Raw genomic sequence first — 10,029 nt, forward strand, 5'->3', positions numbered from 1 at the left:
GGTTGAAATCCATCCTCGCCATTAGCATTCTCTTACCAGATGCCAGATGCAGCTGTTCGAGGTAACGCAATATAGCCACTATCGGCGAAAGCTCAAGAATAGGTTATGTCCAAAAACCAGCGTCTGTGACGTATTTCCGGCTCCCTCAATCGCTTCCACCACACGGAACCAGCAGAAGAATTGCCTTCAAGACCTGCGTCGAACTCGATGAAAGGAATTTCTTCTTGAGCGAGTTAGTGGTGAGAAAAGGGCGCACCAATCGTATAATTCATAGTGAGAGCCGCGCTTGTGCGACAACGTTTGGTCGACATCAACTATAGAGGTTTAATCACCTTTCGACCTTTTTCCATCAGTTATCATCATCAGAATCATCATAGCCATCATTATCGCCATAATCGACATCATCACCAGTCATCAACACCAGTAGCGTCACATCTTTAGACGGTACTATCATCGGGATCGGCCACGAAAGAGGCTGGAAACAAAGGATAGAAACAGGCATAACTGATACGGGATCCACCCTTCCCTTCCCCAAGGCACTGAATCGTGCTCCATAAAAGGTAGCAAAAAATGGCGCCTCTTCATCTTCACAATCTCTCTTTCTCTCTCCTACCGCAGTCCTTCACGTGCGATAGCAACAAGTTACTTAGAAAAGCGACAGCGCGCCGTTTTTCCTTCTTTCCCTAGTGGTAGCTGGCGCTTTGAAACACATTGCACGGTTCTCAGTAACGGCATGCTTTATCCATAATCCTTGCTTCGATCGCGACGGCTAGAGAATTAGAGGCGCTGTGTGGCATTGTACCGGCTCCGGTATCGGCCTAGGGGGTGACGAAACAGGTTAACGTTTCTTTGCTGCAGTTCATCAAACAGCAGGCGTGATGCCATCGCCCTCACCGTCTCCTTGCTGCTGTCGTCATTCACACAATTGTGCGCCTTACATAAACATGTTATCCCACGTAGTAACGCTTTATGACAGCGACATGATGGGGAAGGCCGTTCCAATCGCTTGCCGCTCGTGAAAAAAATTTGTTTATAGAAGTGGCAGCACGAGCTGGATACCGGAGAGTCAGCTATACCTGCTAAGTAGTTCGCAGAACATCGTCTTCCGCAGTGCGCGAGAGCTGCGTATTATATATGCATATATTCATCACTGCGATCATTTATTGTTGGGAAAGTAATTGTATGTGCACTTCAGGAGCATTTCAGTCGCCGTGATGTTCCGTATAAAGTACAAGGGCAATAACATCGTCGCCGCGCGCCGTATGCTGTATGTTGTTGCCTCAAAACATGGCTCGTACCCACAAGGGGGATTGGCCACACTAGATTGATTGAAAAGAGCATCTAACAAAACACCAAGAAGCGTGAAGGCAAACATTCAAAGCGAAGCATTAGGCAACTAAGTGCTAATAGAAATTTCTAGAGGGCCTATGCATAAATTTAGGATAAAATGAAAATAACGTGCCCCACAGTCCGTACGTTCCCTAGCAACGAAACCTTCCTGGCGCTTCAATGAACCTGTGTATGGAACTAATCATTGACTCATGGCTTGTGCCTAATTGACAGGCACCAAAGCACAATATCTGCGAGTGAAAGCGCGCGAGGGTGAGCCTACAATGACGGCTCAATTTCTCGTGCACTGAGGAGGAAAATGGGGAGGAAGCGCGCCGTCTTCCGCCGCGCGCAAGGCACCGGGTGGAGGGGAGGGAGAGGGTAACGTTTTACTCCGGCGGCTGCTGCGTATAGCGCGCCCCCGCGGGCCCTATATTGAAAGCGGTCTGCGATGAGTACAGTCTAGGTGCGCCGGGGGCTCATAGCTTCGTGTGCGCCGTGTTCTTGCCTTTAGCTCGCGTTGAAGCGAGAGGCAGCACAAAGGTCAATTCGCTCGCTGCTGCTGCCGCTCTTCCTCACGTCAGCGTTTTGACAGTGAGCGTCCGCGCTGATCGAGTGAGGTGTGTTTATGTTTGCCTGTGCGAGCGTGACACCGTGCTTGTTAATTTAGTTAGTAAGCGAATGTTTTATCAGTTTATACGGCCGATAAAGCTTCTATCCTCACTTCGTGTAGTTGCTTACTAATTTGCTATCGCCATCTATGCTTCTCCTTTTCGAGCAAAACTGCGACTTTCTTTCTACGTGGCATTGGTATGCTTTCATGTTATGCCGGGGATCACGCCGATCACTGCGTGGAAGTGTAGTCTAGTTTCTTTTTCTCTCTTTCGTTGCAGGCCCGACAGCCTCGACAGGAAATGATGGAGCCTGTGAGATCACGTCAGTAAACTTTTCCCAGCTGCACCTGCGCAGAAAAACAGTATACCCTACTTTGTCGCCGATACATGCGTGTTCACATACAGACTGCTTTCAGTGGCTATTGGACTACATGAATTCCGATAAACTGCATTCAGGCATAGCGCAGCCAAATTCAACAATGGCGAGGGTATTTATCGCATTTTGTACGTTTAAATAATGAAATGCCATCATAACGCATGCTGCGCTTTCTTTCTTTTTTTTTCTTTTTTGTTCCTGTTACTGATGTCAAAAAATTGAGGCTACAACTTTTCATGGTCAAGCGGGTTTGTTTGAGCTGTCTCATAGTCGTATACAACATTGACCTGTTCTTCTTAATTATGCAAGCACGGCTGAAATTTAAGGCAACCTACTCGCGCTTTTTTATTCATGCGTGCGCAGTTATATAACACGTTACACTCGCGGAGCTCTCGTTGCTTTTTTTTTATTTTCCCTTTGTTGTTTTTGCTGTTTTTCTTGTCATCAGAAGCAGCTAGCACATTTTAGTGATTGTCTAGACTATGTTTGCATCACGTTCACTTCGGAAGACTGTCACGAATAAAGGATATGAGAAAAAAAAAGAATGTCTTGCTCATGTGCCATGGTTCACAGCTCATTTCACTATAGCAGCTCCATTTCGTGACACTCCTCATGAATCGCTTGAAAACTGTAAGCTTGATGTACGTTTCTTCACAGTGAACCACCGTTCTGCAAATGGGAGAAGGTGTGTAAACACAGCACAATGTGTGGAAGGTGACTGGGCAATCTTGAGGGCTGGACGTGCTCTACAACAACGAGCTCTACATGTGGCGCCTTGGTTTGTGTTATGTGTATACAATTGGAATGTACAGTGTATAGGTTACGCCGACACATTTGCGAGAAACCATATAGAACGAGGGCAAGGTATGTTAAGCCTAGAATAAGGCTGTGAGAAGTCCTTCTGCTTAAACGTTCACTTCAAGCTGAGAATTCTGTTTTTCGCCCATTGTCGAATAATTCTAGTTTCCATCTTCCTGCGACCTCGTGGTTCTACAGAAAGATTAAGCACCTCAGCGATAACGATGTTGTTTGTGTGCGTTGCTTTCGTTTGCAGTGATTTGAACGTGAAAAAAAAATATTCTCTGGCGAACGTAAGTACCCTTCCCAGTCGAAAAAAACAATTGAAACCATTTGGAAATATCAATGGGTCCAACTGGAAACGGCAATTTCCAATTGGACCAAGTGTTTTCTCCAACAGGACCATTTGGACCAGTTAGAACGGCCAATTGGTTCATATGGAAACCCTCCCTTCCAATTGGGCCAGATGGAGTCTCCAGCAGGACCATTTGGGTAAACCCGAATTGCCACATGGTCCAATTGGAGTTATCAAAACCATTTGGATAAAATTTAAGTGAGAAAATGTTAATGTCTCTTGTGTACAAAATTTGCAGATTTCTCTTTTCTTTTTGAGATTTCTCTTTTGAGATTTGGACGCGAGATTCGAGATTGGATTCGTGAGATTGGAAGACACTATTTGACATTTGGAGGGCAAGTAAATGGGGAACAACCGTAAAAAAAAGTGGTCGCGATGTATTGATCATGTTAAACAGTAAAAAAAAAACTTGCAGTTTTTTATGTGTTTCTTAAACACACGACTCAAACAACTTTTAGGCATAATGCAATTTGTAATTTAGCAATATTGTTTAAATTTTATATTTCACATCTCTGAAATAATTCTTCCTTGGAATTAAATTTTGTCTCAGCGTCATTTTTCCTTGGTGACCGAACGGGACAGCATAATCGACATCAACATTAGCAACATGTGCTCGTGTGTGCAGCAACCATGGCAGCAACAAAAACAGTCGTGCATGCGTGCTGCACTACATTCTGCCCTTTGTCCTGATCGCCTTGCGTGCTTCGTGCGGCACGAAATCGACAAACATTTGGCAATTGTGCCAGTGACAGACATAAAGAACTTCAAGCCTGACGACGACTTTTCGGCGGGTTTTTATATGGTGAAGTGGACAAACGCGGCCGGCACGTGTGCCCACTACCTTGCCAGAATTTTGCAGATCGGAGGTAAGTTTCCGCGTTTCCAAAGCTCTTGTAATTAATTTGCATTACTGCACTACACGAGTGCACGGGTCACGCACACTCGTTTGAGTTAAATGATTGCACAGATATATGTATACGCTTTTGTGTAATGTAGCAAATATGCATGATGCACTGAACTAATTTCGACAAAAATGCTTCAAGTGTATTGCATGAGCGTTTCTTTAAAAGCAAGGTTTCCCCGAGAGCGTAGTGACAGCACTGGTGAAACGTATGAATCACTACGTGGGGGAGAACATTGCTGACATTGACAGAACAGCGAAAAATATATACTGATTAGAACAATTTTCTTGCATTTGCTGCTTGAACCTTAGCTACATAAACCGCAAATTGTGACTCTCTTCAACCTGGTTGGATTGCTGGATATTAAAATTGAGGTGCCTTTTTATCTAATATCAGCTTGCCTGTCGTGCCAGCTTTTGAGGGCAACAGGTTTTTCAGGATTCCATACACAATGCTGTCTTTCTTTTTTATCCATTTCTGCAGGTTGTGGCGCGACTAGACCAGAAAAGGACCATGAACAGTATCCCGAATTGCATTTTTCTCAGTAATAAAGCTTTAAATCCTACTTTTCACTTGTTGCCTCATTGTCACATGTAGTTATCATCTTAAGGAAGTAGTGGCTCCTTGTGTGATATGTGAAGCAAGAAAAGCATGGGGAAGAGTATTAATGAAGAGATTCTCTTTCTGTGCTGTTCGTATTGTATTGCATCATATTAGATCACAATATATATGAACCAACTAGCCGAGCAACACGTAATAATGTGGTTCCTTATTGCTGTGCTAGTTTGCCAGATTCACACAGCGCAGGCAGGCGGTGCACAGTCGAAACCATTTGACCCGTCGAGCGGCTCCATTTGCACCATTTGGTTCCATGCCAATTGGCCCAATTGGTTCTATGCCAACTGCACCATGTGACCCAATTGGCAACAACCAATTGGTTTTATGCCAACTGCACCATTTGAGCCAAATGGTATACAACCAATTGGTTTTATGCCAACTGCACCATTTGAGCCAGATGGTATACAACCAATTGGCCCAATTGTTCCAAGTGGCCCAATTGGGTACTAATACACAAATGGGACCAATTGGAAACAAGTGGAAATTTTCCAATTGGGTCCAATTGTTTTTTTCAACTGGGTTTGTAAACACTTTGCATGTCTCCGGGCTGAGGCCCCCAGAAAATGTAGTTCCAAACAATATTCATCATCTAAGCCGCGTTCCTTTATTTTCTTTACCGCTTCGCTCCGGTACTTCCATGTCACGAACGGCATGCGTGTTACCACCGAGACATAGCATTGTTGACACTAAGTAGCGAGCACAGAGTTTTCAAGAAAGGAAAGGTAAGACAAACAGACGACGATCATTGTTTCGGTACAAGATACACCCCAAAGGGTCTAAACTTTTTTTAGAGTGTGCCGCAGAGAAATCGGCGCTGTCTTAGCGTCTTAAAGTACGCGATGCATTCCTGCCATTCCACAGTGCATTCCTGCCTGATCGCGGAAGGCGGCTTCGCCCCACTAGGCCTCTCATTGTGGAGAAGTCATATTTGACGAACGCGTGAGAGCTGCTCACTGATGCCCTGTTAACTTTATGGGCGCATTGCAAGTGCCATATGTAACACAGTATTGTTTATTGACTGTTGTGTGTGTTTCCGCTGTTGGGCAATAACTGTGGTATACACGTACTCGGGTGCCGCAGCACTAGAGAGGGGAGGTTCTTTACAGTGAGTTCCAGAAGGGCCCGCATTTATGCTCCTCCCAGTCGAGAACATAAACTTCCGTATAACCTCCAAATGGATACGTTTCAATAAATATTTCGGCGCACCCATTTCAAATCTGCGCGTTGCCCGTGCGAGTATTTACGAGCACATTCAGACAAGATTGTTCGAATATAAAGGGCGCGGATTCGTTTCCGCCAGGCCAAACACCGAATACATTTTTAAGGATTTTTTTTATTTATTCAAGGTTGGTACATCTGTAGTGGCACATGCTAATCACGCAAGCTGGCATCAAAGAGGTCCATTGAAGAGCAGCACATATGCCGTGCTACATAGCCAGTTACCCATGTTGGCGTCAGAGAGGTTCATTGAAGAGCAGCACAGAACGAGTGACACATACCCGCTGCTCTAAGGTTGCATCTAATATGTTTATTGAACAGCAGCACATTGCCAGTGACACAAGTCGACGTCAAAGAAGTTTATTGAAAGGCGGCGCATACTCAGTGACCCAACTTGGTCAGACGGTTGGTTTCGAACCATATTCCGTAAGCACAGCAGTCCGATGCGCAACTCATAAAAGCATGGACTACGCAGTCGCCAAAGTTGGCGAGAAAGCGATCAGAGACACCTATATACAGACAGATAGACAGACCCCGAAAAGTGCGTCAAGTGTCCAAAGAATGGTAACCGCATTAAAGGGCCCCTCACCAAGTCTGGCCATATTGAGCTGACAAGCGCAGAGCATAAATTGCGCGATAACGATCGTGTCTAAAAGTATTACATCGCTACGCGCCGCGGAGAAATCTGAAATTTCAAACCGAGCGCCGTTTTCCCTTTTCCTCGCGGCCGCCGCGCTCCAAGACGGAGGATGACGTAGTCGCGTCCCTGCGCTCACGTACTCATGTCCGCAGTGTGACGTCGCTCGTGGTGACATGCGACTTCGAGATTTATTCAAGACATCTGTTATCTCTGTGATCTGTTGCTTGAATTGACGAACTGAAGTTTAGAGAAACAATAAAACACACAAACGGAACCGCTTCGTCTGCTTGTTGCCACGGTCGTGCGGTCACGTGCGCAGGTACCGAAAGTATGCCGTTTTCTACCGAGTTCCAGCGCGTGATCATGCTCTGCGATGCGTTTGTTCTGCCTCGGTATTCGTGTAGCACTGAATTCTACCGCTAGTCACGTGTCCTCGTGCACAGCGCGCAAAATCGTGCGCCGCGCGAAACCGGACAATCGCAACAGCTCGTGGGCAACGCTGTCAGCAAAAATGCGCAGCGCCGCAAGAAAAAAAAAGAAAGAAAAGAAAAATGCGAGGAGGAGAAGAAAAATGGAGGCGGCGCCCGTGACGTATGGGTCAAGCGATCCTCGAGGTTCGGTGTAGGAGAACGCAGGGAAGGAATTGCGCTTGCGAAAGCTTGACGGGGCGAGTGGAGAGAGTGTCTCGCTATGCAGTGGAGCTCGCCTCCCGAAATCATGGGTTCGCGGCACTGAAATATTTCTATCTCGGCTATGAATGGAGGCGATTTGAAAAATTTTTGCGGCAGAACGCTCCCTGGAGGTCATGTAACAACTTCCAGCGTACAACCAAAATTTACTGTGGCACATGGTGAAGGGACCTTTAAAAGAAATTGGCAATAACAAGTCTTTATTCAACGGTCTGCGGTCGTTAAAGGGCCCCTTATTAGATCTAGCCATTTTGAGCTGACAACCGTAGTTCATACAAGGCGCGCTAACGATCGTGTCATACCTACGCGACGCGGAAAGAGCTTAATTTCAAACCAAATGCCGATTGCCCTCCTCGCAGGCACCGCGATCCCAGCCGGAGAGGCGTCTATCGCGCAAGTGTGCCTACGTTCACGGCAGTGCTGTGGCGTCGCTCATAGTGACACGTAATTATTCAAGGCAACCTAAGTTGTCTGTTTAATCCGTTGTTTCAATAGACGAATTAAAGTTTAGAGAAATAATAAAACAGACAAACCGATAGTCTGCGTGTTCTTGTTTCACTTGGTACCGTTGCAAAACAGATGTAATTCCCTTCGTCTGCTTTTTCTCACGTCGTCCAGTCGCACGCACTGCCGTGTTCCAGTGTCGCGATAATGCTCTTTCATCCTCTCACGCCTGCCTCGTCGCTTCCGGTGACGGTCTCGCGTGCGATACCGTCACCGGAAGTGCACCACTCAGCAGAAACGCGTGCGAGAAAGAAGGCGGGGCCCTTGTAATCGTAACGCGAGCCGCTGGCTCCGGTAGAGGAGAACGCAAGGAAGGAATTTTGCTCGCTGAGACTAGACGGGGCAAGTTGAGAGAGTGTCCATGTTGGTGATGACGCTCGCCTCCTGAAATTATGGGTACGAACCGCTTCAAGTATTTCTATCTCTGCTGTTGATGAACTCATTCGAAAAATTGTTGCAATAGAATACTCCATAGAGGGCACCTAACAACATCCAGCGTGTAACCGAAATTTGCTATGTGGCCTGCATGGTGGGGTGCCCTTTAACGTGGCATCTACTTAACAGCCACCAGAAGAAAGATCTACACGGATATACTTCGCTGTACGAAGGACGGTTGCTGGCTGCCCACTGCCGGGTGACGTAAGCCGAACGCCGCCTCGAGGGGCAGGGCGTGCGCTCGCTGCAGCCTCCCAGTTTCGGTTTCGCGCGCTCTGATAATCGAAATTAGTTGTGCCAGATAATCGAATTTTTCCAGATCCAAAAGCCCATGTGGCTTAGTTGTACGGAGAGTTCGCTTCACATTTCCGATTACGATGAGCCCGCTAAAACAAAGAAGGCAATAAGTTAATGAATTAGTTTAAATTAATTAACGACTAATTGCCACGCATCACCCGTCACCTCGTGGTCGCCACCACAGTCGGCATGTCATCGAAGGAACCGACCTTTTATTTCAAAACGGTTATCTTTAAATAGTACCTGAAGTCTTCGTAGAAACACCCGATACTTTATATACAGCGTGAGGATCTCTTGGACGGAACAACGAGCAGCATCGAGAACGATGACAAGAGTCGTGTACTCACCGAATGAACGAATTAATGAATGAACGAACGAATGAATTAAATTTTGTTTCAGATGGTTCTTCATTCCTGCCATCAGCCACGTCGTTGCTGCGCTGCTACGTGGCTTCTGGCACGTGTAGTAGAACACGCCGACAAGCAATATTTAGGAGGGAGGTATCTCGGCTTCTCAAGTGACACTCCTGGTTCCATGGTGCGTGGTTCCCCTAGAGTGCTCGAAGCTTGGGCGGTTACTAGCATGCTACAAACATTGCGAGAGGTTCAGAGATCGAGCACCTTGTCGGTTAGTGTGTGGTGCCAAGAAGGGAAAAAGAAAGGGAGTGAAATACAAAGCACCGAGTTCAGCATTTACCTTCCTTAACACACTGCTCTGCCAAAATTTCTTTATCGCCGTCCTGATTACAAGTGGGAGGCTTTAAATGTCTATCTATCTATCTATCTATCTATCTATCTATCTATCTATCTATCTATCTATCTATCTATCTATCTATCTATCTATCTATCTATCTATCTATCTATCTATCTATCTATCTATCTATCTATCTATCTATCTATAATGGAGGCGCATCGTCTCGAAGAGATATTTCGCAAAAAAGAAATTTCTATTTGGTTGAATAGGCGGTGTCCAAAAACACGCCCCAGCGGCCGCCCTCCGGCTAACAAATATAGAATTCCAAGGCCATGCTTTTGCTGGCTACATGCAGCGGAAGCAATCGCAAAAACCATAAATATATCATGGGCGTAAAATGTGGTACCCATGATGTGTTCTGGCTTTGTAAAGGCGCATGCAGCCCGCAAAGGCATAGACTTTGAGATCTGCGTTTGTTACTCGGAGGCAACCGTCGCCGGGACGTATAAAACGTTTTTCTATTGGACCTCTTCGATTATCTGTCCTTTACAGTCCCGAGCT

The 10,029-nt window shown here is 46.1% G+C and overlaps 1 long non-coding RNA gene across 1 annotated transcript; it reads left to right on the forward strand.

Annotated features, from left to right (window-relative positions):
* Positions 1-3,910: 3,910 nt before the first annotated feature.
* Positions 3,911-4,944, forward strand: LOC142585382 (uncharacterized). Its single transcript, XR_012829081.1, has 2 exons — positions 3,911-4,338; positions 4,858-4,944. It is a non-coding gene; the product is annotated as an uncharacterized LOC142585382 (long non-coding RNA).
* The last annotated feature ends 5,085 nt before the right edge of the window (positions 4,945-10,029 follow it).

The sequence above is a fragment of the Dermacentor variabilis genome, chromosome 6 (genome assembly GCF_050947875.1).
Source record: "Dermacentor variabilis isolate Ectoservices chromosome 6, ASM5094787v1, whole genome shotgun sequence".
In the NCBI taxonomy this organism is placed as follows: domain Eukaryota; kingdom Metazoa; phylum Arthropoda; class Arachnida; order Ixodida; family Ixodidae; genus Dermacentor; species Dermacentor variabilis.